This window comes from Geotrypetes seraphini, chromosome 1, assembly GCF_902459505.1.
Source record: "Geotrypetes seraphini chromosome 1, aGeoSer1.1, whole genome shotgun sequence".
In the NCBI taxonomy this organism is placed as follows: Eukaryota; Metazoa; Chordata; class Amphibia; order Gymnophiona; family Dermophiidae; genus Geotrypetes; species Geotrypetes seraphini.
This window is the reverse complement of record NC_047084.1, coordinates 189498484-189511405: the sequence shown is the minus strand read 5'-3', so window position 1 is coordinate 189511405 and position 12922 is coordinate 189498484.

Sequence of the window (12922 nt, the reverse complement as noted above, 5' to 3'; positions counted from 1 at the left end):
TTCTTGATTCACAAGGACTCTCCTGACATCCTGTCTCTTGGAATGTTAGACTTGCAACTGTGCATGAGTAACCTTGAGATGTCACAACATGCACAGACTTGTTTCAACACACTTACTACTAAATTATACTGAACGCCCCTCGTAGCAAAGGTTGGACCGCTATTTATGCTGTCTGATTTACCTGATAAATTTAGCCAGCCGTCACTTGAATATTTGCGACATAGCTGGCTAGTGGCTAGCCACTGACTGCGAATATTCCACACAGATCACTGGCTATTTCTTGCTAAATATTAACAGTTAGCTGGCCAAATGCTATTTAACTGGCCAGGAGTTGTTCCTGCTAGGAAGTTGAATAACCCCATGATGAACCGAAAGCAGTAAACTGAGATTGCAGTAAGGGGCCTTCCCAAGACATAGAATTGCTGCCAATCAGGAAACAGTGGGGTGAAGGAGACTGGTTCATTATCAATATGTCCCAGCAGGGGGTGCTCCACAACAACAGATGGGGCTTTATATACATGTGAATGACTTCTTATAAAATACCAACCTGTACACATGGAAATGATGGTGCTTACTTTGCAAGTAGACACTCCACATACACGAGTATTTTTAAAAATATTGAAATTTACATTTACATGGTAAGGTACCTGTTTGTCTTACAAAATAACCTTAATACAGACACCTTGAAAGTCAATATAATTAGGCACATCATCAAATAACCTCCTATGTGTCTAAGATATAATATTTTAAAGGCAACTACTCCCTTTTTCTTTTATAGATCATCATCACAAACGGGAGAGTTTTCCAGTGCAAACGATATGAATATGGCTAAGTGGATATTGTTAATTCAGCAGTACTTTACAATAATTGTACATTAACAAATTGGAAAATTACAATAGAATTCCTAAAGGAGAATGCAAACAATGACCATCCACATTAATATCACTTAAGTTCATCATAATTAACATTGTTGCAATTAATTCCTAATGAATAAATAATGACCAGCTACTTATTTTATTGTTATTCTTAATGCTGCACATGCAATACACTCTGTGATCCTAGAAAAAAAAATATCACAGCACTTTCCCATGTCATTAATCAAAATGAACGTATCTTTCTTGATGACTGTCTACATTTTTGGCCTGAGAATCTCTGCAGTGCATAGCAGAATACAAAAAACAAAATACTCCCCCCCCTAAAAAAACCAAAAACCTCAACTTGTGTGTCACATAAGTTAATTTGATTATGTAAAATATGTGCCCATTCCAATGCTGTGCTAAGCTAAGAAAATTCTGTTTTTGAAATTGCAAAGAGTGGTTGCAAGTTATAAATATGATCATTTGTTCCGCTGGGTCATTTGCTCCTATGGATTGCAGTTCTTTCCTGTCATCAATGAAAAGATGTGACATAAATGAATAAATAACACACAATGGGTTTTACTAAACCGCGGAAGAGCTTCTTACTGCGGGCTGAGAAGGTAAATGCTCTGACACTCATAGGAATTGAATGAGTGTCGGATCATTTACCTCGCTGGCCCGCTGTAAGTTCTTCCACAGTTTAGTAAAAGGAGCTTACAGTTGTTACATATTGGAGACATTTCTGAAATATAGGCAATATCACTAACTCTAATATACCATATTTCCCTGCATATAAGCCACCCCTCTGTATAGGCCGTACCCATGTATAGGCCGCAGAAAAGGGTGGCCTATGTTTACAACCAGATGATAAGTCCCCCCCCCATGGTAATAGCCACGGCTTATCTTCTTGTACCTCCCCTGCCTTTGTCAATCATCCCCCCCACCCTGATACCTTTTTAGGAGCCCTCTGGAGACCGGACAGTGAATCTCCAGTGGTGCACGGCAGCCGCAAGCTCTTCGGCATCCTGCCTACCCCAGCACTGCCCGCTGAATGGCCGACATCAGCTTTCGCGAGACTCGCTAGAACTGATGTCAGTCACTCAGCAAGTGGTGCGGGGGCAGGCCGGATGCCGAAGAGATTGCGGCTGCCCTGCACCGCTGGATATTCGCTGTCCTCCATCCAGGGGGATGACTTAAAAAGGTACCAGGGGTGGGGGCATGACTTAAAATTTTTATATAGGCCACTCATATAACTAGGCTGCGCCCCATACATGGGGAAATATGGTAATAACTTTTACATGTATATATACCGTGTTCCCCCGGTCATTCGCAGTTCACAGTTTGCAGTCCCGGTCATTCGCGGTATTTTCCGACCGGGGCTTCCTGTGCTAAAATCGGGCTTCACCAATCAGAAGCAGCTCCTGATTGGTGAAGTCTGACTTTAGTGTAAGAAGAGGCGGTTGGAGCATGCTGTGAGTGATTTCCTTCCAGCTGCCCTATCCTGCCTCTCCAGCTGCCCTCTCCTGCCTTCTCAGGCGAAAAACTGTATTCATGGTTTTTTTTATATTCGCGGGGGTTCCTGGAATGGAACCCCCATGAATATCGAGGGAGTACTGTATATTTTTAAAATCTAATGTGTGAAATCCTTGCAACCCTGGGAGCAGTCATACTGGAAAGTATCATGATTCTGACGCTTAACTTCTCCTTCAAACTTTAGGGCCCTTTATTAAAGTGTGCTAAGCCTTTACCTGTTAAGTGATGTTTAAGTGGATTTAACCTTAAACTCCCAAATTCTACTGGTGTGCCTAGCTTGTATCGGTTTGTGCGACTCACAAATGGAAGATTAGATTAGATTAGATAGATGTAGACGCCTACATTGGCACTGATAATCAGTACTCAACACCTCTTAATTGGCAGTAAATTGAGTTAATTAACAATACTCCCCTGCAAATGGTTACTAGCATTAAAATTCTTGGTGTAATTTATCAAAAACGTTCCTATTGTGAACAAATAAGTACAGTGGTAAGAAACTGTTTCCACAAACTTCATATGATTAGATCTATCGCAAAGTTTCTTGAACCGGCTGCCCTTAACATCCTCTTTCACTCTCTCATTATTTCTAAACTGGATTACTGCAATTACTGCAAGCCATCGCTCAGAAACAACAAAGGTGACTTCAGTTAATCCAGAACGCATTGATAAAAATGATCACCAACTCAAAGAAATTTGACCAAGTAACGCCCCTTTTGCAAAATGTACACTGGCTTCCGATTCAGCACCGAATAACTTATAAAATTGCACTCCTTAGTTTCAAAATTTGATGGATAAATCTTCCAGCCTTTCTTGATAAATGATTAATCCCATATACTCCCCTCTGTGGACCATAACCTACTCTTAATTCTTTCCTTAAAAATTATTAATACCAGACGTTATGAGATCTTTTCAATGCACACACCTCAGTTATGGAACACCTTGCCTTCTTTCCTTAGAGGAGAATCAGCTCTTGATAGACTCAAGAGCTCCTTGAAGTCCTTTTTGGACAGGGATGCTTTGAAGACTAAATTTCTATCCCAGCTCTTCAACCTTCAATGATCCAGAATTTTTTCTTTCTAATTTACTTGATGCAAAAGACATATTTCTTGCCCTCCCAACTGTATTTTCTTTGTTTCTTTTCTTTAACTATTATAGTTCTACCCTTGTCTCTTATGTGTCAAGTTAGTCCCCGATCTTATCATGTACATCACTTAGAAATAGTATAAACAATAGGATCAAATTTGAAATAAAATGGAAACCTAAGTTAGTAGGGCATGATTCCAAAACAGTTAAGTGCCTAGTGTAGTATCCTGCAAACTTTGGCAAGCTGCAGCACTCAAAACGTAGTGACCATGGCTTGAGGAATCCTGGAAGTGCGCAACATCACCACAATGATGTCATGTGCATACATAATGCCATCATGTTGACGTGCACGCATGCATGATGGCCCTCCAGACGGGCCCTGAGCCACCAGTGGAGAGTGCCGGCAGGAAAGACGCGTGAAGAGAAGGAGAGGCACTGGTGCTGGCTGATTGCCTACAGGATGTGCCTCTTACCACAAGATGCATGTTTTGTAGGCAGTCAGCTGGTGCTAGCGCCTCCCTTTCTCCCCAGTGTCTCGCGACACACCTGAAATTTCATGAGGCACACAAAGGTGCCGCAGCACATAGTTTGTGATACACTGGCCTACTGCGCTGTTAAACTTGGCCATGGTTGTGGGGGCGGTTCGTGGGCTTGTTTTTTTAGTTAGGTGCCTGGTTTTGAGTTAGGATCCAAAAAACCCTGGCATAAAGAGCACGTAGGGCACTAAGGGATCATTAAATAAAAAAAGATAGATGTCCAAAAAGCAGCATAAACAGACACTAGGGTGTCTTACTAGACAAAACGTTCAAGTGGGCATTTTCAAAACTGATTTTCTAGACGTCTTCCTGGTTGTTTTGTCTCCAGGGCATCCAAATCTTAAGGGGCATGTTAGAGGCATATTTTGGGTGGGATTAGGGTAGGCTTAGCATTTGGATATTTTACAGCGATAAGCAAACATTTTATAAAATGTCCAGAGCACAGTTTAGATGTTTTGGACCTGTTTGTTGTTTGTTTGTTTTTTATGAATAAGGCTCAAAAAGGTGTCCAAACTGACCAGATCATCACTGGAGGGATGAAAATATGGCTCCACAAACTCTCCCAATGGTCACTGACCCCCATCCCACCCCACCTCAAATATCTGCATGAAACAGAGCTTATCTGTCTCTATGACAGCTGCAGATACTATGGCCAGTCCTAGTAGAGCTGCAAGCGGGTCACTGGAGTAGCCTGGTAGACAGTACAGTGGACTGCAGAGAAGGGGGACCCTCTAGTGGTGGAAAGTGTGATCACTGTACTGCAGGTATAAGGGCACTTGGGGTATTAGGTGGGTACAGTAGGTTTGGGGGGGAGTTTTGGAGGGCTCACCATATGATGTACAGAGATTATGGTCAGATGTGTACCTGGCACCCTTAATGTGAAATTCACAGCTTTGCCCCCTAGGGTGCTCCACTGCTCTGCTGCCATGTTTGTATGGCCAGTCCATTGGAAATGCTGACCCCCATCTATATGTAAATGGGATGTTTTTAATATGGACTTTTTAATTTTTTCAGTAATGGGAACAAAATAGATGTTTAGCTGGACAAAACATCTAGTTGGCTATATATAAAAAAAAGACATCGTGTGGGTTCAAAAATTGACATTTTCTCCTTAGGGGTGGATTATGGGCTTGTTTTCAAGTTAGGCACCTCTTTGTAAACTAGGTATTGTTAGGTTATGATATTGGCGCCTAACTTTAGGTGATGAAAAACCTGGTATCAATATGGTACGCCTAAATGTTAGGACGCTGAGCACCACCTAAGCATGGTTATGTGATGCTACGTGTGAATCTATAATGTGTACATAGGTTTTATAGAATCAGTGCTGATATTTGCATCTAACTTTAGGTAGACTTTATATAATCAAGGCCTTTGGGACCTGCACCATGAATTTTAATGATACTATAAATTCCACACAGTGGCATAGCCAGGGTGAGTGGTGCCCGGGGCAGTAGCACCCCTCCCCCCATTCTCCACCCCCTGCTCCTTCCCAACCCCCTTGCCATGCACACAGCCCCTTTCCCTTTCCCCGTACCTCTTTAATTTTGCCAGTATGAGCAGCATTATGAACTTGCTGCCCGCGTCGCGTTGGCTCTCCCTCTGACCTCAATTCCTAGGTGTGGGACCCGGAAGTGACATCAGAGAAGGCAGCAGGTTCATGATAATGCTCGTGCCGGGAAAATTAAAGATTGAGAGTGAAAGGGGATTACTCCTGTCCATCACTCTATCACTGATATCCTCAGCAAGTGCCACAGGGAATTGGCTGTTTCTTCAGCAGGGGGTTGGGGTGATACATTGCCTAATGTTGGTGTCAGGGGGTTAAGGGTAGGTTAAGTGATATTTTTAGGGAGGAGGTACAGGGTATGATCTGAGAGATGGAGGGTTTGCCATGAGATCTTTTTGGATTTTTTTTTTTTTTTTGGGGGGGGGAGAGGGGGACTGGCAGTTGCAGTTACATCATACTTAACGAAAGTGCCCTGAAACAGAAATTTATAAACACAAAGAGATAAATAAAATAATAATCTATAAAAACTACACATTTGAAACCCCACCTTGCATAAAACAGAGGATACTGAACAAAATGATTCTTTTCTTGCCTGCATACCCCTAATGAATAATGTAACTTGTGATCAACCTTGCCAGCTGTGCTATTCTTCTCCCTGGGAGCATCCATAAAGGAGTCACTGCTTGTTAATGCCAGGCAAACCCCACTCCACCAGTCAAACTCCCTGCCTCCTGGTAAGCATCCCCCACCCCATCATTTAAGCCTCCTCTTCAAGATATATTGAGCAAAGCACATGGAGAGCATGGAATAATGAGGGGAAGAAACTGAGAAACAATTCAGAAGGCTGCTGAAGCAGTGAGATTTGCAACCAACTCAAAAGGAACAAATGTGTTACGGAATAAATCATTTGAACAATGGTTGGGACAACAGGCATAACATTCCTCGTCTAGACAAACATTCAAAGATCTATGTGTGTCCCTCAGTTCCCTAAAGATTGTACAGCCTGCCTTGCTACCTCTTAGAACTTTAAAAGAAAGCAGAAAATGGGTAAAGCATAGTCGGATGGCTGAAGGGGACAGCTAATACGAGGGGGCATTCTGAGAAACTGAAGGGAGATAGGTTCAAAACAAACGCAAGGAAGTTTTTTTTCACCCAGAGGGTCATGGACACTTGGAATGCATTACCGGAGGAAGTGATCAGGCAGAGTACGGTCCAGGGATTCAAACAGGGATTGGACGGATTCCTGAGGGATAAAGGGATCATGGGATACTGAAGGAGGAGCTGGGATGTAACACAAGTATAGAAAGTTAACCAGGTAATGAGTAAAAACCAACCAGGTCGTGCATGTGAAAGACCGGAGGGCTAGGGCTTCGATAGGAAGGCAGGACTTAAATGGGAAGCCAAGGTGGCAATCGAGCCCCTTCTGATGATTCTGACAGGTCGTGACCTGTTTGGGCCGCCGCGGGAACGGACTGCTGGGCAGGATGGACCTGTGGTCTGACCCGGCGGAGGTACTGCTTATGTTCTTATGTTCTTAAAAAGAGCACATTCAAACCTGTAGTTTCAAGGTATGAAGAAGAGCCAGAGGTCTGTTTGTTTATTTCATCATCCTTGATATACTGCCTTTTTCCTGCTCACATCGAAAGTGGCATGATCAAAAGACGGATTCTGACTGCTTACTGGACAGATCATGCTTTAAGGCAGCATTGTTTTTCATTCTGTTTTTCCGACAGAAGAAAATGTACTCCCAACTTGCAAATAAAGACTGCAAAATGTTTCTTTCTGGACTTATACCGTTGAATAACATAGTCAGTCAGTGTAAATCCTTGCATCTCTTTGTCTTTTATCGTTATGCAGTATTTTTAAAAAATGTAACCATATTTCTATATATACGCTACAGTCATAACAGTATAAGCCAATGCTATAAAATACATCAGTTTAAGAGAAAAAGGAAAGAGTGCTACAGGGACCATGCATAGGTACCATGAAGAACTGTTATAAAAAGAAGCATCGGTCTGACTGAAACAATGTCTGCATGCTATTGCATGAAGCGTGTTATAAAGTAGTGGATACTAGCAATTATACCTATGTTATGTACATGTTAATGTGTGTTAGCTAATACCCAGGTACAAAGTGCATTAATACACCCTAATTGCATGTACATTAGCAGTTATGTGGATTTCCCCAGGGCATTGCTAATGTGCATGCAAACGGGGAACAATATTTATTATACCTCAAAGGTATAAATAATGCACAAGAAACAAACCTCTCTCAGTGGAAATGAAATTTCAGACCAAGGGGGGTCATAATAATGTGAAGCTCAAAGGAAGCAGGCTTATATTTAATGTTAGAAAATATTTCTTCATGGCAATGGCCGCATGGAAGGGTTTCCTAACGGAGGCAATACAGACAAAGAGAAGAGCTGAAGACAAGAGAGAAGCACAACTGATCCTTAGTTGCGATGAAGCAAAAGTAAAAAAAAAAAATGGCTATTAACTGAGGATTGGTCAGAGTTTTTCAGACAAAATGGTCAAAGTTTTTCATCAGACTTAAAGATCTTAGTATGTGTCCTTTGGAAGAAAGGCAAGAGAGGATTGATATGATAGAGACTTTTAAATGCCTCCATGGCATAAATGCACATGAGGTGAGTCTCTTTCACTTGAAAGGATGCTCTGCAATCAGGGGGCAGGAAGATAAGGAAATGCTCCATCATAGAAAAGGTGGCGAATGCATGGAACTACCTCCTGGTGGAGACAGGCCCCATCCCCCCTCCTCCCCCAATATTCAGTCAGCAGTGGTCAGCATTTTAAATGGTTATCGCTGACTAAAGTTTGCACTGATATTCAGTGCTAGGCTACGTCCAAGTACTGGAATTGAATATCAGTGTATAGATCTGAGCGGTCTGGCAACCTGGAGCTTATGCAGGCCTGGCCAATATTTAGCTAGGGTGGCCCTGATTGAATATCAGGCCGAACGCATAACCCTGTTTTTTTTTTTAAAATACAGTGCTCCCCCGATCATTCGCGGTTGGCGACTTGCGGTCCCAGTCATTCGCGGTATTTTCCGACTGCAGTCAGTATTAACTTCAAAAGCTGTCTGTGGCATTTAGATTTATGCTTCAATATTCCACGCCAGACTGAATCTAGGTACTGGTGCTTTACAGGGCAGTGCATCTTTAACAAGCTTATAATTGCAAAAAAACATAAAAATTAATTGGGCGATAGGCACCTCTCTTCTTAGGTGTTATTCTACAAAAGATAGGAGCCTATCCCATGGCAACTAGCTGCGTCTAACAGTAAAGTAGGCGTGTTAATGGGTGGTTAGTGAATTAGGCATCAGTAAGCGTGATTCTCTAAGGACTTAAACACCTATAATATAGGCTTTTAAAACCCTGGTCTACATTACAGGTGCCTAAGTTTTAAGTTGAGTGCCGCTGCAATTCTATAATGGGCGCCCAAGAGTGATTGACATGCGATAGGTGCAATATGTAAAGGTGCATTTCATTTTATGCACCATTTACAGAATCAGGCTCAAGGGTCAGATTCTCAAAACTTTAATGCGGTCACTAAACTGGTTTCAGATGGTTTAGCCTATATGCATTTTAGCGGCGGATTATCAAAACGGCTTATCTCTGTTTTTAGTGGGAGAGATGCTCATTCTCTCCCACTGCCAAGCGAACACCCTCAGCAATGGGAGAGATGTCCATCCTCTCATGCTGCCACACAACACCCTCCATGCCTCCGACTCCTCTCCCCCATACCTTGAATTAGATGGCTGACAGGAGGGATGCCTACTCCCTCCATCCAGCTGGCCTACCTCTTCAAAATGGGCTTTCCCTCCCTGGTGCATCTTGGGATTCACCGGGAAGAAGCCTAAGGCTCTGATTGGCTTAGACGTCTAAGGTCCCTTCTATTTAAAAATTAGATTATTTGATGGGGTGGGGGAAATGGTTGTACATTAATGCCTGTAAGTTAATGTGCATTTCATGTAAACTTATGTACTGTATATTGAAATTGTTTGCATGCAATATGGTAGTTTGGAAATTTAATAAAGATTTGCAAAAAAAAAAAAAAAAGAATAATTGGTCAAACAAAAATTGAACCAAATTTTTTGTGCTGTACGAATCAGTATTAAATAATAGTCTGCCTAAGTGTTAAGTCCTCAAATAGTTTTGTACCATTAGACCTGGTATGCAGTTTTCAAGGAAAGCTACACACATTAAGTCTATTCTATCAATTGGCACCCCAGTCTAGGTGCCCTAATGCCATGCTAGGCCAAGAGGTTACCTAGTTGTACTTCTAGAACAGCAATTTTCAAGGAAAGCTGCACACATTGGCCCGTATTCTGTAAACTATGTCCCGATTATAGGCAGCTATAGGCGTCCTACAGCTGTCTAATAAGCCAATAAGGACACACATTTTTTTAAAAAAATGCTCCCCAGGCAGGCTGTCTATATTGAAGATGCTTCCGGGAGCCTAGTGAGGCCCGCAAGCTTGCCTAAGACCCTACGCGTCTCCCTAGTAGAGCGGGAAACACGTACAATGTAGGCCAGCAAAATGCTGTTCTGTGAAATTTGCCTAAAAATGTTGGGTGTCAGATTAGGAGACTTCCCTTCTGACACTTGATATATTTAAATTTAGATATTAACTTCACAAGGAAAATTACATTGCTTTTTCATTTTTGTGTTGTATTGATTTTCACAAATATTTAATATTATCATGGCCAGGGATGTATCATTCTCAATAGACCCTTATCTAATATAATAAAATGATAGGCCGCGCATGCGCACTAAAAAAAACGTGTTCCCTGGTCCGTCGCAAAAATACGAGTGCGCATGCGCGCCTACAATGTCACCACAGCCTGCTCTCCGTCTCCACCTCGCGCCGCTGCAGTCCCCCCACTTGCAACTCACACATCCGCTGCAGCCTAGCAACTCCGACCACAACCTTCCACCCTCAACCGCCTATGCCGGCTCAGGCTGGCGTGTTGAGGAGTCGGAATGCAGACCCGGAAGAGCGAAGGAAGCCTCACACTGAGCAACTGTATTTACACTGTGCAACGAGCCTCTGCCATGGTCCCGGGTTCCTCTCAGCCTACCCTTCTCGCGGTCTGGCCGGCTACCTTAGTCCTTTGCCGCCGCCGCCACCCCCTTCCCTTCCCTACCCACGGTCAACAAAACTCTTGCCTCCAGCAGCCGCCGCAGCACTGTAAACACGCTGCTTTGTGGCCTCTACTGCCTTCATTTGCTCTTCCGTTTCTCTGATGACGTCATCAGGGACATGGAAGAGCAAATCGGGGCAGTAGAGGCCGCGAAGCAACGTGTTTACAGTGCTGCAGCGGCTGCTGGAGGCAAGAGGTTTGTCGACCGCGGGAAGGGAAGGGGGTGGTGGCGGCGGCAAGGAACTAAGGGAGCTGGCCAGACCGCGAGAAGAGAAAATCGCGTGGGCCACGAAGAGACAGGGAGGAACTGGGAAGAAGGAAGAGGGAAAGGGGCCTGCTTTGGGGTAAGGGTGTGCTTGGAGGCACACAGCTTTGCTTGGGGGGGAGACAGAAGGGGGGCCACGGAGAGACAGGGAGGAACTGGAGCTGGAGAGGGAAAGGGGCCTGCTTTGGGGAAGGGCTGTGCTTGGAGGCAGACAGCTTTGCTTGGGGGGGAGACAGAAGGGGGACCACAGAGAGACAGGGAGGAACTGGAGCGGGAGAGGGAAAGGGGCCTGCTTTGGGGGAGGGGTGTGCTTGGAGGCAGACAGCTTTGCTTGGGGGGGAGACAGAAGGGGGGGCCACGGAGACACAGTCAGGGAGGAACTGGAGGGCCAGAGGGAAAGGGGTCTGCTTTGGGGGAGGGGTGTGCTGGGAGGTAGATAGCTTTGCTTGGGGGGGAGAAAAAATGGGGGGCCACGGAGAGACAGTCAGGGAGGAATTGGAGGGGTAGAGGGAAAGGGGTCTGCTTTGGGGGGGAGGGGTGTGCTGGGAGGCAGACAGCTTTGCTTGGGAGGGGAGACAGAAGGGGGACCACGGAGACACTGTCAGGGAGGAATTGGCAGGGTAGAGGGAAAGAGAGCTGCTTCGGGGGGAGGGGTGTGCTGGGAGGCAGATCATTTTGCTTAGGGGGGAAGACAGAAGGGGGGCTACGGAGAGACAGGGAGGAACTGGAGGGGGAGAGGGAAAGGGGGCTGCTTTCTAGCACCCATTAATGTAACGGGCTTAAAGACTAGTGGGCTAATAAGCTATCAACTCTATGTAATCGGCATTGCTGTTGATTTGTGAATACTGTGGACCACTCACATTTTTACAATTGTCTAGTGATATTAAATATATTGATCTCTCGGTCTGATCACAAAGTCTTATCTTTTATACTTGATTGTCCTATTCAACAATCATCTCAACTGGATTTGATTCAGTGTTTGGTCCGGTTTTATAAGGCAGTTCATCTAATGTCATTACCCCCTTTATTTTTTAAAATTTCCTGAGAAATTTTTGGAACTTTCTGTGGAACAACAAAGCCACTAAAAAGCCACATTCCACAAAGCCACTAAAAAGGCACACTGTAGGAACAGCAATCCCAAAGACTGAGGCAAAAGACCAGGCTTCCACAAAAGAACAAGGAACGTATGTTATTTTATTTTCTTATTTTCTATTTTGTATATTGGATTTCTGATCCTCAAAAGGACCCCTGAGGAAGGCTTATTTTGCCGAAACACAGCCCGTGTTGGGTCTAGGTTCCAGTGCTTGCTTGTTTAGTTTTTTACAATTTTGAATAAAGTATTTGCATTTTAAACTCCTGTGTCCAGGGACTGGCTTTACGTGGTGGAAACAATAAACCACTGCATGGGATAATCTGACAAGTGAAACCAGGGACGATTATGTTCACTGGTATTCCTTTGATGTAAATAGGCCAATTAGCTATAAGTGGTATCATGCAGGTTTATGACTATTGAAAGCACAAGTATATAGAGCTGAATTTCATTGGAGGGAATTAAAAACCGAACACTCTCTTTTGATATGTAAAAACACTATTTCTTGTTATTGCAAGATTGTGCATCAGATATACATTGTCCTCCTCGCAAACTTTTTCTTTGTTATATTCTTGGAATAGGGGAGATCGTAAGTTGATGAGATTGTTTCCTGAGGTTGATGTTTTAGTGAATTTTTTTTTTTTAAGAGTTATAGATTTAAAAACAGTTCTTTCTGATCAAAATTCTAAGTTGAGTATGACATCTTTTTTGATACCAACTGGGAAAGTGAAGTTGAAACACATTGGTCCTCCTTTAAGCTAATATCAGTTTTAGGAACTGATGAAGGGGCATTTAAAAATTAATTTCATATCTGACCCTATACCGATAAATTGGCTATTACTTTCTAAACATGCTGTTATTCCATTATTAACATTAATGTTGAATCAGAGTTTG